This window comes from Vanessa cardui, chromosome 6, assembly GCF_905220365.1.
Source record: "Vanessa cardui chromosome 6, ilVanCard2.1, whole genome shotgun sequence".
NCBI lineage: Eukaryota > Metazoa > Arthropoda > Insecta > Lepidoptera > Nymphalidae > Vanessa > Vanessa cardui.
In genome coordinates, this window is record NC_061128.1 from 10,953,876 (window position 1) to 10,980,569 (window position 26,694).

Consider the following 26,694-nt stretch of genomic DNA (forward strand, 5'->3'; position numbering starts at 1 on the left):
GAACACCACGCCTTTATAAAGTTTTCCAATTTCCAAAATGCTTTTTTTAAAATACAATTTGTAAATGCCGTAACTTTTCTACAAAATATTTGCGACTAAATCTTTTTTTAATTTTCTTTTATAAAAAAAATATATTAATTTGACAAAGACCTTAGCACATTCATCCTTAATGTGACATGTCATTCAGATTTAAATTTTAAACTCTAAAGAAAAAAATTACATTCATTAGTATCACTTTTCAATGGTCTATTGCAAGAATTTCTTCACATTAATTTAAATATACTGTACTACGTGGATGAATAGCTGGCACTTAACACAGTTTTCATTTAAAAAAGTACACGGGAATCCATATTACATTGAAGTCTAGTGAAAAGCTGAGTTATAAATAGGTTACCGGGGCCGCTCAATTAAAATTAACTCGAAAGAAAAATCACGTTCTAGACCATTTAAGAAATTAACTATATTACGAGATTTTCTTGTTTAAATGCGGTTCTTGAGCGCTTCCAGTAGATAGCTTGGCTTCGATTTATAATCAAAATTATAACGATTTTTTATTAGTAGAGTTCAATAACCTTGCGAAACATTTTATTTTCATATAACCTATTGCCATCGTAATTTATGTTATAAATTGAGTTTGTATTTTTTGTTTCCTTCGGTGCAGCGTTGCATAGGCTACCTAACATGCACCTGCAGCCTTAAACATAGGCGGAACCTAGTAGGTAATAAATATAGACTAGAATCGAGATGGCCTAGTTAGCACACGTCTTTACTCTTAAGGATAGGTAAACTCGAGCGAGCACTATTGAGGCGTATAATTCATCTGCTGTTCCACTGTGAATGTAAATATCGTGAGGGAACCTGCCTGAGTCGGAAGGAATGTTGACATATGTATATCTAACAAAACACAGTGAACACATAGTGGCATGAACTCTAAATCCATTTTCTTTGCAGTTGAGAAGGCTTTTATCAGTAACGAGAATTTGTCTGTTTTGCTTACTTACAGAAATTGAGGGTTAATGGCTATATTAATTTAATATTGACAATTAATTTTATATTAATTTTTTTAAACTACACAAGAACGCCGATTATCCGAATTAATTTGGGCCGTAGTCGATTCGGATAGTCGAAATTACGGATGATCGGAAATAGACTGGTAATAAAGAAAAATGAAACCTAATTAAGTTTAGCGAACGCAATTGTACAACCATAACAGTTGAAATATACCTGGACTTCAAAGACTCGTTTCAACTAAACAAAAATTTAATGGTATTAATTTTTTTTTTATATTAGGCTTAGGATCGATTCGGATAATTGGCGATTCAGTTAAGCGGCGTTCGGATAATCGGCATTGTACTGTAGCTACGTACGGCTTTACGTAAAATTTAATTAATATTACGCTCTTCGATTTGACGGATCACCACGAACGTTTGCACGTATTCTATAATTTTTAATGGCGAAGATTTTGTTAATTTTTTTATAATTGTTGCAAAAGCTACAACTATTTTTATTACTGGTCTATACTATAAATACATAAACAGGACCACTTCTACCGCTATTATTTATGTACTTAGCAAGTCAGTCACATAATATATATTATATATATTGTATATATGCGAAATAGTACTGACTAAACACGAAAACTATATCTAATCCGAAACTATTAGTCTGATTGTCTTAAAATTGTATGTACGTATACATATATGTATAATTATTAATTACCCTTTTACAACAAAAACGCTTACTTAAATAATTATTTCGGAAATGTCAACTTCAAGGGGGAAGGGTAAATTTGCATGAATTTTTAAATGCAATTTGTTTTATATTAACTCATGACGTAGTCTACTTATTGGTAATACTAACTACTAATTATAATTAATAATATAATTATACGCGGAATTATACGTAGACTCTCATTGCGAAGCCTTTTGAATACAACAAACGGATTTACATACAGATTTATTTCTATAGCTTATAATGAAAAGAACACCTGCTTGCCTGAGGGAACGGAAGTGACCACGGCATCAGCTTTAAAGCTACGTACATATCTTTGCGAGTATGATTAATACAAATGAATAAAAAAGTGTACTTGAAAATACTTAATGCGTATTCATTTTCACGTCCTTTTGGTTCTAAATAATTAAAATACATTAGATGTAAACTGGAGTTATTATTAAATTGTTTTTTTTTTTTACAAAAAAATTTGAAGTCGGCGCCAAGCACAACAACGAGTATGTTTGAAAACAGACATTCTCTTTTTTTGAAGTCGGTTGAAAACTTTGCAGACACAACACGAATGTGGTCGTAGCATTTTGCTTCTTTCTACTTTGCTTTAACTCTGTTTGTGTTTTTATATACGTTATTTATAATTTCTATACTAATATTCGAAATAGCTAAAATATACCAAAAAATCTCAAGCTCTAATAATGTAATTCTATTTTTTTTCTCTGGAAATCTGAGCTGTTTCCTGAGTGCTACAGAGTATTAATTATATTAAAATCATATTATTATCAGTATTAGTAAATGCAGCCAGGACCGGGTATTTTTTATTATTAATATCTATTATATGTAATTACATTATCTGAAAACTATGTTATCAACTAAGTCCGGACACAATTAGTCTATTTTTTAACACTACTTAAACCTAACAGTCCATTAGTAAAACAGAATATATTTACAAAAAATAACATATGACGTTGACGTTAGTTTTGTAATAATAAAAAAAATAGAAAATTAACGAATATATTAGGATATATTATCTACTATTCCTTGATTGAGCGACGGTCAGGTTTTTTAACAAGCATTATCACAGGCTAAAAGTGTTTCAAACATATACATATATGTATATATCGCTTTCATCACCTATATGAAAAGGAAAGCTTATGAACAATCACTTATGCACGAAAGAGTAACAACGCTATTAATAAGAGAGAGTTACTAATTAGAAACAACCAATAGAATAGAAAAACCTCAAATCCTCATATCAATTTTTCGACCGACCTTATGACAATATAGACTGACTACACTGAATAGACTTCACACTAGAGAAATACTGAGTCAATTTTAGACTATGTACTGTTATAAATAATTGCGAAATAAGCCGAAACAAAGAAATAGTTACTCCCAATACGAGTATCGTAGCTCACGTATTTATGTAACGCCTAAATACTGAACGCCACGAGATACACATAACGTCGAATCTCCCAAAAGACTCATACATCGATATTAACAACAGAAACTTCGCGGCTCAGTGTCTTTACGGTGTTTAATGACATGTAAGCCTCTAACGAATGTAGCTCTTAAAACGTTGTACGTAAAGATTATAGTTCGGTGAAGTATTTACGAGTTTTCCTCTTGGTAACTGAGTCAAGTTCTGCTTTAATATAATTACTTAGTATTAAGGTAGGGCGGTCAAATGTCGATTGTATAATTTTGCTATAATGAATCTCTTGGAAGAACCTTTCCTTTTTAGGGACTATTTCTTATTTCTCTAATAATGTACGAGATCTTATTAATGTAACGTGAAAAAGTATATATTAATAGTATTTAAGTACAACAACTTATTTTGCAAACATTATTTTATTAAAGATAATTTGACATGGACAAATGTCAATTAATCGATCCCCATTTATGAGCCACGTGACTGGATAGAACTGAGCCTTAAGGCTCAAGTTGTGAAATAATTCAAATATTTCACGAACTTTCAAACTCTTTGAAGCAGTGCGTCAAGAGACTAACCTTTGACGTTTGCAAATAATGGATTCTAAAATATACCTGTTTCTAACACGTCAAAACCTTTTATGTTTTTTGTACTTTAAAATTATTTTATGACACAATGTTTTCGGAAAGCAACTTAGCACGGGACGCCAGCTGGGGCCTGACTGGCGATATATTACAATGAATAGTTCCTGAAGCTCAAACGATCCAAACATTATTTTATAAAGAAAACTGTATTATACAAGGATGAAACAAATAAGAGTGCTTGTATTTCGTACACGTGACTTAATGCATATATTTTTTGCATAAGAAACGCCATTTACATAGCCGTCACGTTGTTGATCTAATCTCAACAACAACAACAACAACAACAGCCTGTAAATTCCCACTGCTGGGCTAAAGGCCTCCTTTCCCTTTTGAGGAGAAGGTTTGGAACATATTCCACCACGCTGTTCCAATGCGGGTTGGTGGAATACACATGTGGCAGAATTTCTATGAAATTTGTCACATGCAGGTTTCCTCACGATGTTTTCCTTCACCGCTGAGCACGAGATGAATTATAAAGACAAATTAAGCACATGAATCAGCGGTGCTTGCCTGGGTTTGAACCCGTAATCATCGGTTTAGATGCACGCGTTCTAACCGCTGGGCCATCTCGATCTAATCTCAGTTAACAACAAATATATAGATATATATTGATGAAAGTTACATTGATTGTTAATATGTCTGTTGGTAGAAACAGACCAAACATTTAACAGCCAAAACACTAAACCGAATATGATATAATTTGGTATGAAGTTAACTTGAACTCCAAGTTAAGACATAGTCTTCATATTATGGCTGAACAACAACCCCTAAAACGCAAAAGAAGCTACTAACTGGTTGACATATAAAACTATACTATAAATCTATAGAGGAAAGATCTTTTTGTAAAACTATGTAAACGATTTCAATATTTCACTAGAAAGCTAATATATCACTTCAACTTAAATAAATGGAATTTGAAAAGAAATGTAGAAGAAAAAATGCTTCCGAGCTGCTTTCTCCATATGCAAATATTATTCAATTTATGTACTCTTAAATTCATAAAAGTAAGTTCCACGTGGACAAAGCCGGGGCCACAATTAGTATCTTTATATGCTTTAAACAAAAGTTTATAACAAAAGCAAAAGGCGAAGCAACAGAAAATCAAACGTGAATTAAAGATAGTTTGGAACTGATCGAGTCACGTCGCTTCAATCGCAAGTAACGTTCAATTAAGTTAACACGCTCCTTAGTCACTTATCGTTAAGGATTACGGAAACCTCCCGTAACAATTTAAATCTAGTAACCATTGATTTCTTATGAATTAAGAACTAAATAAAATATTTCCTCTAAATATAAAAGATAACATATATAACACACATACACATATGTAATTTCATGTACCACCTTAATGGAGGATTAAAGCAACATTTTTAATTTAATTGTGCTTAATTTTTGCTATTAACCCACCCCGTGATTGGTGAAGGAATAGAAAATGTAATAAAAAAGAAATTTATATCCCCCAACCCATATAAGCAGCATGATAGCATTAGCTCTGAGAGTAGTCCTTAGCCCAGCTGTGAAACTTATACTTTTTTATATAAAATAATTGAAATCAATGAAATCAGCTCTTAATAGTTTTCTTTACAGCTTATCTGAGTTACTGGAATAGATCGAAGTTAAAGTCATCAATCGAACTGTTAGCAAGTTCGAATTAATCTATAGAGAGTTAGAAATAGTATTTGAATTTCATTTTACATATAAGCTACGCTTACTTCGAAATTCAATATATGTCTATACACTTAAGGTATCTCTGAATTTGCCATTGTTATCTAAATTTCAAGGAACGTTTTAGTACAAAATGCATTTATTTTGAATTTCGTAGGTACTAAAAACATTAAGAAATGTGTTATAATTACATCTTAACATATAATTACATCGTAACATATTAATAATTACCTGTGTAATTTAATGTAAGAATAGCAACTCTGAGTTTTTTTAAAACTATTTTAGGACATCCTCTTACGCTTAATTACTTGAGTGAATGAATGTTAATAAAACACAATAAATTTTTATTAATTGTTACTATCACTACTCACACACTCATCGAAATATATGCGGTTGTTTTTTTTTTTTAACATTTTAGTTGTTTAGATCTTTTATATGCAGCCTTGACTTTTAGTTATATCATTTTGGCAGCGTTCGCTTGGAAAGCACCAGGGCCGATAATAATTTTCTCTTCGACTACCTTTACATAATAAGCTACACCTATCTCGACCTATACCTACAGATATGCACTATTGTATACGTCCGTTCTGTAACTATAAATTATTAAAATTATACTTGATAGCTGATTTATATAATATGGAATTTTTATTTAAAAAAATTAGCTATATATATATATATATATATATTTACCATCTGATGATTAGTGGTTACCATCTCTCGTAAGTAATATTAAGTATCCCTAGTAACATCTTTGAAGTCAGTAACCTATCTGTACTTATAGTGGCTCATTCACACATCACTTACTCACCTAGTATTGATGATTGACGGTAGAATGAATAAAGAGGCAGTAGTACCTTACACCTACTACAAAGCCCTACCACCAAGTAACAAAAAGATTAGTAGAATTTCTTACCAAGAAGTACCTATATTTTTTTTAAATACGCTTATGATCTGTGATACAACGTGTTTTTTTTCGCCATACGATGTTTTAAGTACATTCTACATCTGTGAAGTGAAAAATGTAACAATGCTTTTTACTATAACGTGTGATAATAAACTTAGAATATAATATTATGTAGGTACGTGTTATATACTCGTGACAAGAATCGATCGAAGTTCCCAATGTCAAGACAAGGTAAGACATGTCGCAACCTCCTTAGAAAATAAAAATACAAGTATATAAGAATGCGATTAAAATCTGAAACGTAAACTTTGGCGCGGTGCCAACACAAATAGACGTAGCAAAGAATGTATTATAAAAAGTGCTTATTCTGGCTTCGATAGTACATTCAAGGACTCGACTAAGTAGAAATATTTATTGTTTGAAAGGATCGTTAAATAAAATTGATGTATTTTATATTATAAATGTAAAACATTTCTGTATTCATGAATCGATGATACGATTCATAAATTTACTAAAGGTGTAATGAACTGAGTGAAGTAAAATAAATTCGAATTCCACCGAGATTGGTAACTTATTCGAAGTTTATTTTGTTAAATGTAAATATTTTATCATATAAAAACATATACGGCCTTTTTATAAACACATTTTAGCTTGGTTTTAGTTACACTTTGTTTTCTATCTTTTTGTCATATTTGGTTTGAAATTCGAGAAAAGACAAACATTGTTAAATTAATCAACACGTAAACAACATTTACAACAAATAAAATGTATTAATTAAAAGATACAAATTGTGTGATTTTTCACATTCACTACTTTTTTTAGTAGAGATTTCAGCAAGCCCGTTTGTATGGATCACCACTGATCATGTATACCGCCACAAAGTAATATTACTACGTTTTGTTGTATTTCAGTTTGTAACGTAATGAGCCAGTGTAACTACAGGCACCAGGAGCATCTCCAAAGGGCTGTTCCCAAGGTTGCTAGTGTATTGGCGATGTAATTAATAGTTAAAATAAAATTCAGCTTCTAAATTCACTTACCATTTGCAAGTCAACCTACCAATACTGTAAAGAAAAACAAATGCTGATGACAATAAATTCATATTTACAAACATTTGTTCTTATTAATTCCCTATAGAACTTATTGCTGTAAATCTTTTAATTTACGATAGATTGTAATATTTTTTATAAAAAGACTCGCACATTATTTATGGTCTTCGCCTTCGAATTCTCTATTAATCATACAACTTGTAATATCACATAAAAGAAATTACAGTCAAGCCGTTCGTCGAGCCAAGTGACTAAGAAACTACAACGACGTGACTCAGGACAATAGCGATTAGCTTGATAAGATGTTTTGCGACTTGGCTGGCATGTTTTATTCGGTACTGGCGACCCGCCCCGGCTTCGCACGGGTGCAATACTGATACTTAATATACTACAGAATTTGTTCCTATACGACATTACATTACAAACTTCTAAAATGATTAGTGTTTTTTCACTATATTGTCCATGTATTATATACAAAAACCTTCCTCTCGAATCACTCTATCTATTAAAAAAACCGCATGAAAATCCATTGCGTAGTTTTGAAGATTTAATTATACAAATGGACATAGGGACAGAGAAAGCAACTTTGTTTTATACTATGCAGGGATTTCGCTACATTTTGACAATTATTTATTACTAACATTGCCATTTTCTCTTAAACTTATATCCTTTAAACTTTCAAACTAACAATGCAATTGTATAAAATATTTCGAACGTGTCTTAGAGTCACCTGTATTCAACTAGAAACGCTTACTTATAGTTATGTATTTTCAATGACAGGTCTCCTTCAGTATCTTCAAATCGCTATTGCGTCGAGTCCTGCGCCAAAAGTCGTCGTTTTATATATTAAAAGTAGACAAAGGGGAAATTGATTGTAGTTGGTCAAAAGTTGGACATTGGCGCTGTAGAAGTACAACACCAACGAGTGCCCAACGTTGGTACAAAGCTGTTATGTCACTTACTCCTCTTATTACACTGGTTCACTCATACTTGAAACATAGCATGGGCCATTTGCTGTTAAGAGGTGACCACGGCTCATAGACATTGGCACTGTTAGAAATATTAATCATCCCTTACTTCGCTAATCGCCACCAACCTTGAGAACTAAGATGCCATATCCCTTGTGCCTGTGTTACACTGGCTCCCACACCCTTCAAACCGGAATACAACAATGCCATGTATTGCTTGGCGGCAGTGGGTGGTACCTACTCAGACAGGTTTTCACAAAACCCTACCACCAAAGGACCAAGTAATAACTTGCATTATGAGACCAAAATGGTCTTATATATTGTTTTGGTGTGCTCTTATGCTTATTACTTTTCTAAAATCTACCACCGTTTTGAAGAGAAACATTATAGATGAGAAAATACCTCGTGTTAATAAATTACTTCAGTAATTTAAAAGCTAGCCTTTAAGATATCCTGGGTTGAAAATCTTGATCTAAAAAGCCCCTTAAAAGTTATTGGATTTTTAAGGTAATTTATTAGCAGCCCAGATCTTAAAAGTTTATTATGCCATTTTATTTTACTAGTGTGTTTAACTAGGCAAACCTGCTTAGACACATTACCTATTTTCAAATAAATAAGTATGCATCTGAAATCAGCTTCTGGTTGATTCGTTTTACATTAGATATATTCTGATAGATATCAAGAGGGTGTGGAATAGAAGTGCACAAAATACTACCTAGTGCACAGTGCACAGACTTGTGCACGTAATATCACCTGCGAATGAGTCTATTAAATTTGCCCGGATTAAATTTATGTATATATATAAAGTGATTTATGACTGCTCGTAACTTTCTTAACCATCATTTGATATGTCTTTTTGACTATCCCCTTTAATTTACATATATTATATTAAGTGCATAAGCTGTGACCGTACCGAGTTTCATTACATTCCGTATTGTTCGTGTAATACACATTTGTTCGTACAAAAGCAGAGACAATATTCTAAAATATATAAATACATGGAATTAATAAGATATTTAATGATAAAGTAATTATAAGATATAAAAAATATATTCAGTAGCAATACATGTTTAGGATGTTACATGTATAATCTATATTTCTTTATTATTTAGTATACTATATATGTATATATATATATATATATATATATATATATATATATTTGCATTATAAATGTGAAAATAACTTTGTCTGTCTGTCTGTCTCTCTGACTCTCATTCACGACCAAACCGCTGAACCGAATTTGACGAAATTTGATTTGAAGCTAACTTGATCTTCAAGAAAGGACACAGGCCAAATTGATGCCCAACACACGACAACTCACACCCTAAAACACGAGCGCAGCCGCAGGCGACTACTAGTTTTTAATAAAAAAAATTATAAAAATCTTTAGAAATATATTAATATTTTCGAGCATATGAAAAATGTATACATTCAAAATCCAACTTAGCAATGACTTAGCCGAAACAGAACCACCCTGTATAAAACCGATTTAAAATAGACAAACTCGCCGTGACGTATGCAAATAATTCTAAATTAAGCGAGCTAACTAAACGACCCTAAGAATAATAATAGAGCTGTACCACAAAGTGCTTTGCTGTGTCACCATTCATCATCTTCCAACTACATTAATATTAAGACGGATAGCATTTCTCCTCTCTCTCGCACGTTGCGTCCCTCTCAGCCGTTATCTGCTTGACAGTTTCGCAAGGGGAAGTTTTTTCAATAGTAAATTAGTTTAAGAGCGAACGCTGAATTTTGATAGATAAAATTTAAATTGAATTTTGTATTTGAAAATAGAAAAAAATGTAAGTGTCGATCGTCTCGTTCTTCTTACAAACATTGTTTTTTATTAATAAGTATAGAAACTTCTTCATAAAAATAAAAAGAGCTTACACATAAAATAAAGAAATGTTTGGTGCCGAATTAAACTGCTGAATCGATTGTTATGAAACAAAAAGCCCTTTATAAAGTTTAACGTGGTTTGCGAGGAACGCTAGGCGGAGTCGACTATGAAGAAAAGATAATGTTTTTATAAAAAAAAATTAAAATTGTAGTAAAGGCACATTGTCTATATATGTAACAAAATTCGAGTGTCTGTTTGTAATATTAAAATAGCCCTATTTTACTCAATACATATGTATGTATAGACGATACGTATACCAAAATAACATTTTTTTATAATTTTAGTCTGTCGGTTTGTTCCTGCTAATCTCTGGAACAGCTGGACCAAATTTGACGGGACTTTCACTGGCAAACTGATATAATAACTAGTAACTTAGGCTACAATAATTTTTTTTTTTTTGTTAATATTCGAACGCGTACAAGGTCGCGGGCACAGCTAGTTTTAGAATAAGATTTAATAAAATGCATTTAATTATATTTTATAATGATTGTTATAGAAAATTTATACATACATATTTAGTCATTTTAATTGAATATTTTCATAAGCTAATATGAAACAGTCTCTTAGACTATAAAGTCTAATATACAAGAGAGAAGACATCTTGATAGCTAAAGGCGACCAGCTATTTAAAAATATTGATGGCGTTTTATAGTATTTTAAGTGTAAGAGATATTAAAGTAAGTCTGAGATTGAATGGGTTTCATAAAGAAAATCGTAATTACTCACAGCTTATGTACCTAAATATGATATCTATATAATTATATTATATATGCTTCCAACAGCAACAACAACAACAACAGCCTGTAATTTCCCACTGCTCGGCTAAAGGCTTTGAGGAGAAGGTTCTATGAAATTTGTCACATGCAGGTTTCCTTACGATGTTTTCCTTCACCGCTGAGCACGAGATGAATTATAAAGACTGCCTTGCCTGGATTTGAACCCGCAATCATCGGTTAAGATTCACGGGTTCTAACCACTGGGCCATCTCGAAATTCATACTAAATTACTAATATTTTAAAAGCGAAAGCAACTCTGTCTGTCTGTCTCGCGCCACTTCACGCCATAACTACTGGACCGATTTAAATTAAATTTGGTACACAAATAGTCAACAGCCTGAGAAAGGACATAGGCTACTTTTTAATTGACGAAAAGTGCAAACAAAGAGGTCTTATATCAATGTAATATTTTATACTATATTTTCTACGCGAGCAAAGCCTCGGGTAACAGCTAGTATATTTATAATAAATAAATAAATATGAATTAATATGAGACAACATCACATTCATTACTCTGATCCCAATGTAAGTAGCTGAAGCACTTGTGTTATGGAAATCAGAAGTAACGACGGTACCGCAAACACCCAGACCCAAGACAACATAGAAAACTAATGGTAATCTACATCGACTCGGCCGGGAATCGAACCCGAGACTTCAGAGTGGCGTACCCATGAAATTCGATGTACACACCACTCGACCACGGAGGTCGTCGAATAATAACTAGTTGACACCCTTGGCTTCGCTTACGTCGGAGATGTTGTTAGGTACTCGTAATCTCTACCCATTTTAATACTTAACGCGTAAAAGCATATCAAATAAACAAATTGATTTTCACATTTATAATATTAATTAAGATAGTATATGCTTAGTAACAAAATTTTAATTATAGTACGACACAACTTAGATGTAGCATCGGCAAATTCTATAAAACTGAATGAAGATTACTGCTGATTTATACAACCAATAGAAATAGCTCCCTATCGCACCATTCGACGCTATTCGTCGCTATAGATTTGCAAATACAAATACAAATAATTTATCGATAAAATAAACATGAATCAAAACCGGTATATCTACATCATAGATTTTAAAGAATATGCAGTGCGGTTATTACAATCAGTGACAATACACAAAGTTTTTGTTCGCTACCCTCGGCATCGACCACATATGAGACAACGTCACATACGTTACTCTGTCCCCAATGTAAGTCGCTAAAGCACTTGTGTTATGGAAAATCAGAAGTAACGACGATACCACAAACACCCAGATCCAAGACAACATAGAAAACTAATGATAATCTACATTGACTCGGCCGGGAATTGAACCCTGGACCTCGGAGTGGCGTACCCATGAAAACCGGTGTACACACTCGACCACGGAGATCGTCAACATATTATTAATGTCCAACAGCGACCAGACTATTATAGAAAAGGAAGTGTTAAGTGTAAAGGTTTTCGTGTCAGTTCAACCCGAGAAAGCATGTGCATGTGAATCGACATGTCGAATTGACGAATATATTAGATCGTATGATATTACAAGTTATTAAGTTTGTGTAAAGATCATATTCACATAAGAAATAAATACTGATAACTTGGGATAGCGTTAATTCGGATGTGATCGGTTTTACGAATTTTGCCGAAGCTACATTTAAGTTATGTCGTACTATACATAATTATGCCTGAGTCAAAGATCGTTCCATAATTGTTGACGTTTATGGTTACTGATTGGTTAATTAGGGGCGTAGCGTGACGTTATAATAATTGTTAATAAACAGACTATATAAAGCTATATTAAAACGAAGTGACAAATGTTAGAAAAGAAAGGGTGATTATTGATATAACACAATTATTTTTTCTTTTCAATATATTTACATAACAATATGTGATAAACAATCACAGTTTTCTTACTATTTTTGTTCAATATTCTCGGAGGCGTAATTCAGAATTACGATTGTCCTAATAATTACGGAAAGAAGGCTATGACTGACGGATAGTATACTAGGCGAAACAAGGCTAGTCTAGTCTAGACTAGACTTTTTTTATGGTATAGGTTGGCGGACGAGCATATGGGCCACCTGATGATAAGTGGTCACCATCGACCATAAACAATGACGCTGGAAGAAATATTAACTATTCCTTACATTGTCAATGTGCCACCAATCTTGGAAACTAAGATGTTATGTCCCTTGTGCCTGTAGTTACACTGGCTCACTCACCCTTCAGACCGGAACACAATAATACTGAGTACTGTTATTTGGCGGTAGACTAGGCTATGATTAACGGGTTAATATATGAAAATAACAGATACTATTTTTTTTATAAAACGTAGACATTTCGTATGTATGGACGTACCTTAGCATATCGATGTTATACTTTATTGTCTTGCTAAAATAACACAAGGTACCTCATTAATAACACGATGTAATTCAGGCTCAAAATAATGAACGCATCTCTCATTCCTCTAAAATCGGTGTACGAATTTCACAAGTCAACTTCAAAAAGTCTTAGGGAGAGGGAGATAGCACGTGCGCGGGTGTTATGAAATTATCACTTCAGAAAGAGACGGAGAGATAAACACTGCACCGTCTGCAAATAAATGCTATAAGGGCAAGTGATTGACAAATATTGTAACAATATTTAGTTTGCGTTTTATATAAAATATTAAAATAAACTGATTTACAGCGTAACTAGCTATCGACCGCGTTTCGCTTGCGTTTCTGGGGTTAATCAAGTACCTACTACGTTAAAAGCCTATTTCTTTGGAGTTCAAGCATGCTTCGTACCAAATCTAATTATTATCGGTCTAGTGATTTGACTGATTCTCGCAATTATAATGATAGTATTTAGTATAGACTAGAGACCGGCCCCGGCTTCGCACGGGTTTAATGCTGATACTAAATATACTACAGAATTGGTTTATTTACGACGTCACACTTCTAAAATTATAAGTTTTTCTTTACTACATTGCCTATGTATTAGATACCAAAACCTTCCTCTCGAATCACTCTATATATTAAAAAAAACCGCATCAAAATCGCATGCGGAATTTTAAAGATCTAACCATACATAGGGACAGACAGCAGTAAGCGACTTTGTTTTATACTATGTAATGATTATGTAATTGTTATGAGGCTAGTACGTGATACAAAATTTGTCAACAAAAATGTTTATGCCGTAAAGTGAGTTATCACGAGATGTTTCTTTTCTCCGTTTAACGCGTCTTGAATTTAAATCATTTGAGATAAAAAAAGAGTTCGTCCTTAGGGAATTGATTTTTTTATAAAAAAAGTGTACATAACCGACGATGTTAACAAGGTAGGGTCTGATGTTGCATCGATACATTAGCATTCGTAGTGATTATTATCGCCTGGTTTGTTCCACTTAAGATTTTTTTTATGGTGTAGGTTGGCGGACGAGCAGATGGTCTCCCTGATGGTAAGTCGTCACAATCACCCATAGACAATGACGCTGTAAGAGATATTAACTATTCCTTACATTGTCAATGTGCCACCAATCTTGGAAACTAAGATGTTATGTACCTTATGCCTGTAGTTACACTGCCTCACTCACTCTTCAAACCGGAACACAACAATACTGATTACTGTTATTCGGCGGTAGAATAGCTGATGTGTGGGTGGTACCTACCCAGACGGGCTTGCATAAAGCCCTACCACCAAATAAAAGATGTTCGCGTTTCAATAAATACAACTTTTCGTAGTTTTGGAGGGGGCGGAATTCGTGGGTCTAAAAAGGCGTCCTTCCTTGGGATTTAAGCTTGCTTCATACCTAATTTGCCTAATACCTAATAAAACCTAGGTTACCTAATCAAAATTCGGTGCGGTGAAACCGTAACATACAGAGTTACTTTTGCATTTATAGTGTTAGTATATATTTACGCATGAAAAAAATTATAATACTTGCTCAATCCATCTGGTCCCTTATAATGCTGCCAAATCAAAGAGTTACTTCTACAGAGTATCACTGATAAATTAACACTACTTTTTAATTTTGCAGCACTACTCCTATGCCTCAAAAAACACCTAAACATCTTAGGTCCTAATAGTTTGTCTGCAAGATTGGAATCCAATTATTTGAGTGCCATTATGAAGAGTGCATCTGGGTGTGTTGACAACTGTAACGATTATTTATATATACTCCGTTGAAGGTTTTGGACGATGAAATAGCTGGGTTAGCAGTTTAATTGTCCTTACTTAATCAGAGAAATTGCATCGATAAGTAACGTACCACATTATTGTCTAATAAATAATAGTGATTATTTATTAGACAATAATATATAGACAACAGCTTTTGCAATGTTTGGAACACATTTCACCACGCTATTCCAATGCGGGTTGGTGGAATACATACATATATGTGGTAGAATGTCTTTAAAAGCAGACACATGCAAGTTTCCTCACGATGCTTTCCTTCACCGCCGAGCACGAGATGAATTGTAAACACAAATATAAAATATTTATTACTACAATACAAAAATAAAATTTACCAAAAGGTAAAAGTATAAAAGGTCTTATGTGTATTTTTTCTATTGATTATTATTATATCAAACCTTAAGCTGTAGTTATAAATAAACTTATTTAACAATCATTTGTCGCAAACAGAACAAACCTTTTTCCCCTCCCTCGTTAGTAAACTCGACAGTACTTTTTTGACGTCTGCCGTAGGGCGTCTCCAGCGATTCAAGGGTTTTCAAAACAAACTTACGCATAAAAACAATATGATTTTTATATTCAACACGTTAAGGGTCAAAATGTTAAGAATTTTAAATCACCGACGGCATTGTTATTTCGAAAATGTTTGGACAGATTTCACGATTGACAAATAACTTTGAGTCTAACATCAATGGACATAAAGAATAAAATCCGCTACTCGAGAGCCGTAGCCCTGTCATATACATAACAATTTTCGTTCATGTACACTCTCGTAACTCTTCAGATGAGTGTCTGAGACGTGTCCTCTGAAAAATCTTTGAAATAAATACAACTTCTTTTCGCGTTCTCGTATCGAAACCACTTATGATTTCAATGGCAGGTCTTTTAAACCAATAGTAATGAATTCTCGAACTTCAAGAGCTATTCATAATTATTATCTAGAATCTAAAAGCGTTAAAATTGTACATTTTACTACATTAGTATTTTTTGTCCTTTGAATTTTTTCCATTGTTTTGTTACCGATTTATTTACTTTTCTTAGCGTGTTATTTAGCTTAAAAATATCATAGTGTTTATAAATATAAATATCTTATAATATGTAATCCACACTTGTAATTATATACTTACTGTATATTAAGTATATAATTATAATTCGTTGAGCGTTTATAATTTTTGTCAGCTTTATAAAGTGTTTTAATTTGGGTTTACTAAAATATAACCACGGAAAGAGGGCATTACAATAAACAAATTCGATAAATTTACAATTTATTTTATTCACACTAATAAATAATAAACACAAGTTATTTTTATAAATAAATTATGTATGTTAACAAGGTAGGTCGATAGTTTAGTTTATTTTAGTAGTTTATTTTTAATAATATAATAACATTACAACTATTTTCAAAGCTTTTAACTGATTATATGTATATAAAAACACACATGTTATCAACAATAACTATAAGTTATTACGAAAATTTAATAAATAATAGGAACCATAATAATCCCAGACAGGAGAGCCCGCATATTCAATCCTCTGATTAACCTCTATACCGATTGGACTGAAGCATTTTTCAGATTTTTTTTCTTTATAAACATACAAATACTGACCCTATATTTGACCACAAACATGTTCATTATATTTTCAAACGTTACATACGATAACACACCGTCGGCCGTGAGATAAACTTATGTCCCTTGTGTTTGTAATTATACTACATCATTTACCCTTCATAACAACACGAGCCTTTATTGTGTAGCGTTAACTCTTGACGTGGTGGTACAACACTGTCTTTATTTTCAAAACTAGCTGTGCACGCGACTTCGTACGCTTTTGAATTTAAATAGTTATTGTTGTAGGCTTAGTTACTCCTTGTTATATCAGCTATCTGCTAGTGAAAGTCCCGTCAAAATCGGCCCATCCGTTCCAGAGCCGGAACAAACTGACAAACGGATAAAATTGAAAAAAAAAAACGTTTTTTTGTTATAATATTACAAACAGACACTCCAATTTTATATATGAAAAAAATAACAGATTTAAATATAGAATTAAAGCAGTTGAGACTTAGGACATTACTCTTTTAAAGTGACTTCGATAACCATACTCGGTCATATGTCATATCAAACTAATCACTTACGGGTACATAAGCAGACACTTTTATAAGCATTTTCGTCATGTTACGGTATTCAATTTAACGTATAGCTATCATAGATATGGAATACAGAATCGTACAAGTAGGTACCGCCACGAAACTCTATTTTACCCGTTTACTGTGATAAAGACATTTAATACGGTCAGTAAAATTAGAATATTAATAATATTATTAATTGATCTAGAATGTTATAAGTATTTCAAAATCAAAATAAACTTAAAGCTACCACCGGTTCGGAAAGTAGATTCTACCGAAAAGAACCGGCAAGAAACTCTTTCTCAACATTTAAAAAATACAAAGTCAAGTTAGTTAAATACAATTATTTAAATTAATATATCCTGCTTGGAAGTCAACAGGTATTATCCTAAATATAACCTAATAATATTCTAAGATAACTAAATAACGCTTGGCCCTTGGAGTAGTGGTGCAAAAAGCTTCATTAAAAGTATAACACCTCGCCTCATTGCCTCCACTGGTGACAGGAGGGCTGGTTCGTTTTTTGCCCAGAGGATCGGAATTGCGATTCAACGGGGAAATGCTGCTAGCATTCTTGCCACCATTCCACGCGGTCAAGATTTATACAGTAACTAGTTTTAGTTCATATTTGTATATATATATATTTGAGCATTTAATGTTGTTAATTCTTATGTTAATAAAGATTGTTATCTGTAGATAACATATTTTAACTATGATGATATCCCAATGATCTAACTGACTGACCTAATGATGGCTTATAGTATCAAGAATCATCTGATTCGAATCTCCGTATCTCCATACAGCGATCAGAACTACCACAAATGGAACCGCTAAACTTGTCCGGCCCTAAATCAATATGCGCACCTGTAATCCTCGGGAATGGTCCCAAATAAAAGGAAGGGCAGGTGAAAAGACTGCGGTTGGTAATTTATTACAAAAATAAAGCCGTAGGGCTATCTGATCGTGACTTACATTGGACCTTTGGATCCTTCTGGGATTTCGTGTGTTCGCACATACTCTTAACTCGGAACAGAATATTCTGGAAGTGGCAAGAGTGTCATCAATATTCAGCACGAGTTGTCCTCGCGCACGATTACATGGACTTTATAAATATGTGTTGTGGGGATCCCCTGAGAAATCTCTCATTTTCAAGCCCCCTGACCGACGCCCATGCCCATATAAAAATGCAAACGCTATAATAGTCTGATTTGGTAATTCGATACAACTCAAGTAAAGCTGTTACGAATAGTATCTCGTATAAAATTTCGTATTTATTAAATAATTTACTTTAAAATTTAATTGATTATCTAATGTTAACATTTAATTTAAAAAAAATGGACGTTATTTTGTAGAGTAATTAAGTTTTAGGTCACATTTACAAAATAAATATTTATCAAAATAATATATATCTACATAAAGTAAATATAAAATATACTGGTTCGGAATGTAGATTCTACAGAGAATAACTGACTAGAAACTTGAACGAAGATTAACAATTTGATATTGTATGGAACAGAAGGAGTGTTTTGCAGATACCATAATTTACCATTTACCACAAAGAATACAAATAAAAATAATACTATGAACTGTTTTTAAAATAATATGCATAACAATAACAAATATAAATAATTTCACATTTACAGTATTCTTTTTTTTTATGTATTTATTATTACAGTATGCTCGAACATACGGGCCACGTGATGGTAAGTGGTCACCATTACCCATTGACAATGACGCTGTAAGAAATATTAACTATTCCTAAAACCGTCAATGCGCCACTAACCTTGGGAACTAATATATTATGTCCCTTGTGCCTGTAGTTACACTTGCACACTCACCCTTCAAACCGGAACACAACAATACTGAGCACTCTTGTTTGGCGGTAGAATAACTGATGAGTGGATGGGATACCCCGACAAAGCCCTACCACCAAGTATTCAGTGTAATAAGGTAGTAAGTCAGACTAATTATACAGTTCTTGATTAAAATACCTTTATTTCATTTGACTACTCACATCCATTTTTATTTTGCTTTCAAAGCTTCGGTAGCAACTTCATCAATGTTTGAAACGTCATGTTACGCAAACAAACGTCATTGATTAATCAAGCTCTCGGCCAATGATAACGTGAGAATTTAATGTCAAATGTTGTTTATTTGGCTATTGTCTTGTTTTGATTGGAACATGTAACGGTACACTATATATAATTTAACAGGGTCACTGTAAAATGGTCTCATCTTTGAATCGTAACAACTATTATTCGTGTTTGTGTGGATTGGTATATTTCTGCAAAACACAGTCCAATTAATGATGTTTTGAATGATGTATCGTTTCGATCATTTTGTTTGATGTCATTTTCATTCATGTATGTTCCTTGGCGACGAATTTAAAAGTTTATACAGATTTAGTTGTTATTACGGGAATATAAAGTCTATAATGCAGTGGCTTATTTCTATCTCCACTTACCTTATATTTTGGAACTTAAATTGTGTTGTACTGTATAATAAACTAGCCGATTAGCTTGTTTCTACCCACGTTAAACGTTACTGCCCCTAAGGTCGTAATGTTCCGTATACCATCTTTAACTTTTATGATCATTTCTAAATATGGACACTAGTTTAAAGTTGGATTTTGCTTAGGGCATACAATCAAAGAAAATCTACAGCTTAAAAATACTAAATAATACTTACTATTGTATTAAAATATTGATTGCATAGTTCATTTAAAACTGTCAAATAAACTAAAAAAAAAATTCGTTTATCAATTTTGACTGCAACGTCTTTACTACAGTTTAAATTTATATAATATTTACCTATCTTATATTAAGTAATTCGGTAATGGAAGAGAGCAGCGAAAATATAGTACTCGATCGAAAGCCTGTAAATGTCCGAATACAACAAATTACAAAGGTTCTAGAGGTTCATACACCACTGAAGTCTTAATACATTATGGTCAGAACCCGATCCCAGTCAAAATTGCTTTCGACTGGTAACACTGTCAAAAGTACTTTTAACTAACGACCCAGGCTAGATAGATTCGTTTTATTTCTGTTAGCTGCGTCATCTGGGAAATAGGTATCACGTGAATGTGTATATAGTACGCTCGCAGCGAAAACCAACCTCACCTACATCTTTAATCAAATTAACTCGGAACAATTTTTTGTGGGTCGAAATTTATTTTGACCGGAATAGAATTTTGACTACAGCATGTACATGTTTGAGTATTCCTATCAAACATTAGCTCAACTAGAAATGTTTATGTTCATTTTGATGACAAATAAACCTTTCTATTAAATTCATAAAGAATCTTTATGGAAATCACATACGATTTTACACCGAACAAGATAAAGTATTAATTATGAGAGTTTATTTTTCAAACATCATGATTTTTTTATAATATAGTTAGTGAGGCATACACTAACCTTGTGAACTAAGATATTATTCCTCCTTTAGACAAAGGTAGGTCCAGTGTACCTACCTAACCATACACCAATGTATACGATGAGTTACAGTTGCCTACCCAGATAGAGTTGCGAAAAGCTATTCCACCGAGTAAAATTTTAGAAATAATTGGTTTATATAGCGTATGGGTAATACGCTTAGCTAAAGAAATATAATTATTAAGACTTAGCTTATAATTACATACAGACATATTATGTTTGTATGTGTATGTATGTGTTTGAATTATGATCAGCTTGTATGGATTTCCTAGTAGTTTTACTATTTTTTATTATTATTACGTTTGTTAATTCAAAATGAATTTGAATTAACAAACGGGCCATCTGATTAAAATGACGATGATGACTAACCATTACTAACACGATCCATGAAGAAGATGCTTTAGAAAAATGAAAATCTACCATCAAGTTAAACACACACACACTATACACAATACTTGGTGGTAGGGCTTTTTGCAAGCCCATCTGGGTAGGTACCACCCACTCATCAGTTATTCTACCGCCAAATAACAGTACTCAGTATTGTTGTGTTCCGGTTTGAAGGGTGAGTGAGCCAGTGTAACTACAGGCACAAGGGACATAACATCTTAGTTCCCAAGGTTGGTGGCACATCTCGTCTCGTAAATTCAAATCGTTTATAAAAAATACATTGTTGAAAAAGGCGTATTATTCGATACAAGATTTTGTAGATGATAAAAAAGCGTGGAATTAATACCTGTTGACTTCCAGGCAGGATATATTAATTATAAATTGTATTAACTTAAAAATTAACTAACATGACTGTATTTTTTTAAATGTTAAAAAAGAGTAACTACTGAGTTTCTTGCCGGTTCTTCTCGGTAGAATCTACTTTCCGAACCGGTGGTAGCTTCACCTAATTGTTAAATGACGATTCAAAAGTGCTTGTAAAAGCCCATTGAATAAAGTATACTTTGATTTTGATTTTTTGATTGACGATGTAAGGAATAGTTAATATTTCTTACATCTTTATTGTCTATGGATGATAGTGACCACTTACCATCAGGTGGCCCATATGCTCGTCCGCCAACCTCTAATATAAAGAAGACCACACACACACACACACACACACACACACACACACACACACACACACACACACACACACACACACACACACACACACACACACACACACTCACTCTCATACTAGCACACTTAGTCTGTAAAGATTTCAGGAACAATATATTTGTATAAATAAGTGATAAAATATTTTAATTAATACATGAAAAGATTACATACGGAATAAAACCCGGAATCACTTAATTCCTTAATTAAAAACAACGTCTAATTATGTCATTGAAATAATTCCTCGCCCGCATGGGAATAAAGTTCATTAATGAACTGGTTTAAAAATGCACACCCTTAGTCACAATCATATTCAAATCCAAAGCGATTCTTATTGCGACAATATTGAATACTAAACTATTCTTAATAGACCATCGGCTTTCATGTAACAAGTAAAGCCTAAGTCGTTACTTAAAAAAAGTAAAGTAAGAGCCTGTAAGTTTCTCACTGCTGAGATAAGGCCTCCTCTTCCATTAAGGAGAGGGTTTGGAACATATTCCACCACGCTGTTATAATGCGGGTTGGTGGAATGCAAATGTGGCAGAATTTCAATGAAATTAGACACATGCAGGTTTCCTCACGATGTTTTCCTTCAAATCCAAGCATGAGATGAATTATAAACACAAATTAAGCACATATATATATATAGTGGTGCTTGCCTGGGTTTGAACCCGCAATCATCGGTTAAGATGCACGCGTTCTAACCACTGGGCTTTTTTTTTTTTACTACGCTGGAAAAACGCTTTACGCGCTTCCCCCACGTGATGGAAAGTGGGGGGGTGTGTGGGACTCCCCGGAGCCCTGGACGCCTCGTGCGCCCAAGCACACCGGGTTTACCCACTAAAAAACCAGCGGTACCCTCTCCGTCTTTCGGCGGACGCCACGGGATCGCTTACGCATGCTACCGTGACGAAAATTTCTAACCACTGGGCTATCTCAGCTCTGTTCATACAAAATTACATAAATTCGATTCACTACTTTGACTATGAAAGCGTAACAGTAAACAGACTGATAACTTTTGCATTTATAATAGCATAGAGTATGTGAGTTTCCACAATATACCATAACTTCTAAATTCCTGAACAGATTTTGATGTAGTGAAAAGCGTAATCTGGAGTGTCACAATAAATAAACAAGTTTATTATATCTACCAGTGTTTTGTTAGCAGTAATTATATCATCATTATCAGATTTATTTATTTATAGGTTTGTTGATCCAACGCTGTTTCTTACTTATCTAATTTTTCTAATTAATTACGTTAACTGTTATATTTAATGATCATCTTAAACTAATGAAAACCATTTATATGCAGATATGAGATAGTAAATTTCTCGAAATGAGATCGCTCGGTATGCGTAGAACATTATGTTCTGTTAGACATAAGATTATAATTATAACAAGTAAATTAACAAAAATATATTTCAGCCAATCGTGATCGGGTGCTGAATATGGACACGATCAGTGGCGGGTTTACCAATAAGCTAGGAGTAGAAGCAAGTAGGCTTGGAGCCTAGATCGGCAGATTTATAGGGGCGTCAAATTTAGCCCAAATTTGTTATAATCTTACAGAAAAAAAAAACTTATAATTTTACACATTACGTCCGTAATCCGTATAATCGTCACTGCATAGCGGGTTGGAAAAATAATTTAGTAACTGACAGAAATATCACCCAGTTTATTACCATACTATTAACGGGAAAAAGCCGATGTAATGAAGATAAGAACACAAATCATAAAGTCGCAATTTCGGAATAAATGTAATCAATATGATTGTGAACTAAACTAACGTATTAAATTTCAAAAGTCAATAGGGGCGACAAAAATTTAATAGCCTACTAGCCTACTAGCGGCAAATTTGTAAATCTTCCACTGGGCACGATAAAATTCCAGGTGATCCGCTATTCCCGTCCACTTGTACATTTTCCACCAACCCGCATTGGAACAATTCCACCAACCCGCATTGGAACAGCGTGGTGGAATATGTTCCAAAACTTCTCCTCAAAGGGAAAGGAGGCCTTTAGCCCAGCAGTAGGAATTTACAGGCTGTTGTTGTTGAGCCTGTGCCACCTGGAAAGTGCCAAACGCTGTGCTGATACGCGGTTTCTTCTCTGTCTCGTCCAATGTCTATCGGTCCTTCGATATACGTCCTCTGCTACTTCAGCCTGCTAATCATGCAAGCCTTGATAACTTCCTTGAACAGTTGTGTTCAATCAGTTACTTAATTAAAACTGATTTCAAAACTTTATTCCAAGATTATACTCACACACGCTCAAAGTTTGTGTAGCTAAAGTTATCTGTAAACAAAACCTTAAAAAAATAGTTTACGGAACATAATAAATGATAGCTATCAATTGATACAAGATTGTACAGAACTTTTCGGCTATCAAGATGACGATAAAAAATCGGGTAATTGCGATTCGAACTAGCGTACTGAGGGTTCCGTACTCAGATAGATTAACAAACAGTGATGTGACAACGAATTTATGGCTGATGGATTTTTGCTAGACTAGATTAAGTTTTAATTCCCTGTGCGAAAGTATTGAAAATATGACGTAAACACCCTAAACTTTTTATCGTGCAGGCCTAGAATTTTGAGATTTACACAGCTCCAAGAAGCGCAGACCTGTGTTTGATATTAATTTCAACTTGTATTCCAGCGTTTTCCTCGCGTCTTGACAGAAAGACAGAGGTACAGTGAAGTGATCTCATAAGAGTTATTGATCCTTTTTAGGGGTACGGAACTCTAAAAACACATTTTTGTCTAAGCAATAACATCAACCTTCTCCATCTCTACCGCCCACGTGTAATGAATACGTTTAGTGGACACTGAAGCATGAATAAAAGGTTTAATCGTATTTAAATTCTTATAAAATATTAACCAATGATTTACCAAAGCGATTTGTAATATTACATTTACCAATTAATTTAATCTCATAATAAAAGAAATAATTTAACACTTGTATCCACAATTCGTCACTTATTGAGACATGCACAATAACGTCTTATAAGAGACCTCTATACAGCATTAAAATATTTACAAACAGCTTTCTGCATAATTATAAAGATATATATAATACTTAAGATGTCGTTTGTGTCAGTTATACGTAAGAATCAATATATAATATAAAAATGTATTTATTAATTTCTAATATATAACATAGTGCAATTTTTAATAGGTAAGCAATATGTCATTATATAATTAAAAAGTAAATACCTATGTTTTACAATTTTCATCATAGCTAGTTAAAGAACCTTACTTATCGTATAGACTATTTTTAACTATCTTGATAATATCGATAAATGACCAGTGTTAAACATTTTTATAAATCAGAAGCGAAAATGAGATATAAATATTTTACTTTTTCACCATGCTTATGGGAGTTAAAACTTAAAAGTGATCGCAAATAGTCACCCCTATCACCTCCTAACGAGAACACGTCTATACCAAAAACTCTGTATATGTATCAGTTCTAAATATACAGAATGTTATAGTTTTATTCTCTTAATGAAACTGCTTTTAATGAGTACCTTGTATTAATATTATGTGTACAAATAAGTTTTAAGGGTTTTTTTCTCAAATTTGAATGTTTATTTAGAAAAACTGGTACAGTGTATATTATTCAAAATATTGCCCGTCGTTTTGTGTTACCTTTGCCCATCTTTCAGGTAGCATACGGATACCGCGTTTAAAAAAATCCTCATCTTTTGAGGCGATCCAATAATCAAGCCAAGTTTTCAAATCTTCGTGAGAAGTAAAGTGCTGCTCAGACAGTGCATGAGCCATGGACAGGAACAAGTGGTAATCCGAAGGAGCAATGTCTGGCGAATATGGCGGGTGTGGTAGGACATCCCAGTTCAGTGCCTCTAAAGTTTCCTTGACAACTTTAGCAACATGTGGCCGAGCGTTATCGTGCTGAAAGTTGACTTTGTCATGTCTTTTGACATATTGGGGGCGTTTCAGCTTTAATGTTCGACTCAATTGCATCAATTGCTATCGATAACGTTCCCCAGTGATAGTTTCGTTAGGCTGGAGTAGCTCATAGTAGATAACTCCAAGTTGATCCCACCAGATGCACAGCATTATCTTCTTGCCATGAATATTGGGTTTGGCCGTTAATGTTGAGGTATGGCCGGGCTTACCCCAGGATTTTCTGCGCTTTGGATTGTCGTACTTGATCCACTTTTCATCTCCTGTCACTATTCGATGCAAAAAACTCTTCCGGTTTTGCCTTTGGAGCAGTTGTTCGCACTTGAAAAAACGGCGTTCGACGTCTCTCGGTTTGAGTTCGTGCGGAACCCAATGTCCTTCTTTTTGCACCATACCTAATGCCTTGAGACGGCTTGAAACCGTTTGTTGAGTCACTCCCAAGGTTTTAGCAAGTTCCTCTTGAGTTTGGCATGAATCTTGGTCCAATAATGCCTTTAACTCAGCGCCTACAAACTTTACTGGCCGTCCTTGGCGTTCTTTGTCACTGATGCCAATATTCGCATGTTTTTATTCATGGAGCATACTCTCCATACGCTTCACATAGCTGTCGATGCCCTTCAGCTGCATTTTTCTTTAAGTTGAAACAAAAAAGCAGCGCTTCCCGCAAATGCTGTTTAGTTGGCACAAAAGTTGACATTGTTGAGGCTCAAAAATGCCTGTCGTTTACACTTCAACGAAGTAAATGTTCCTATGATAGGAAAATGGACACGTTTTAACATGAATACACAAGTTTCAAGATAGTTCAATGCGATGTAGTACTAGTTATACCATCTTTTGTAAACCCCTCAAAACTTATTTGTACA

At 33.6% G+C, this 26,694-nt stretch overlaps 1 protein-coding gene across 3 annotated transcripts in view; it reads left to right on the forward strand.

Moving 5' to 3' along the window:
• The window catches only part of LOC124530160, a 141,080-nt gene that overhangs the window by 17,521 nt on the left and 96,865 nt on the right, over positions 1–26,694 (forward strand). The window lies entirely within an intron of this gene.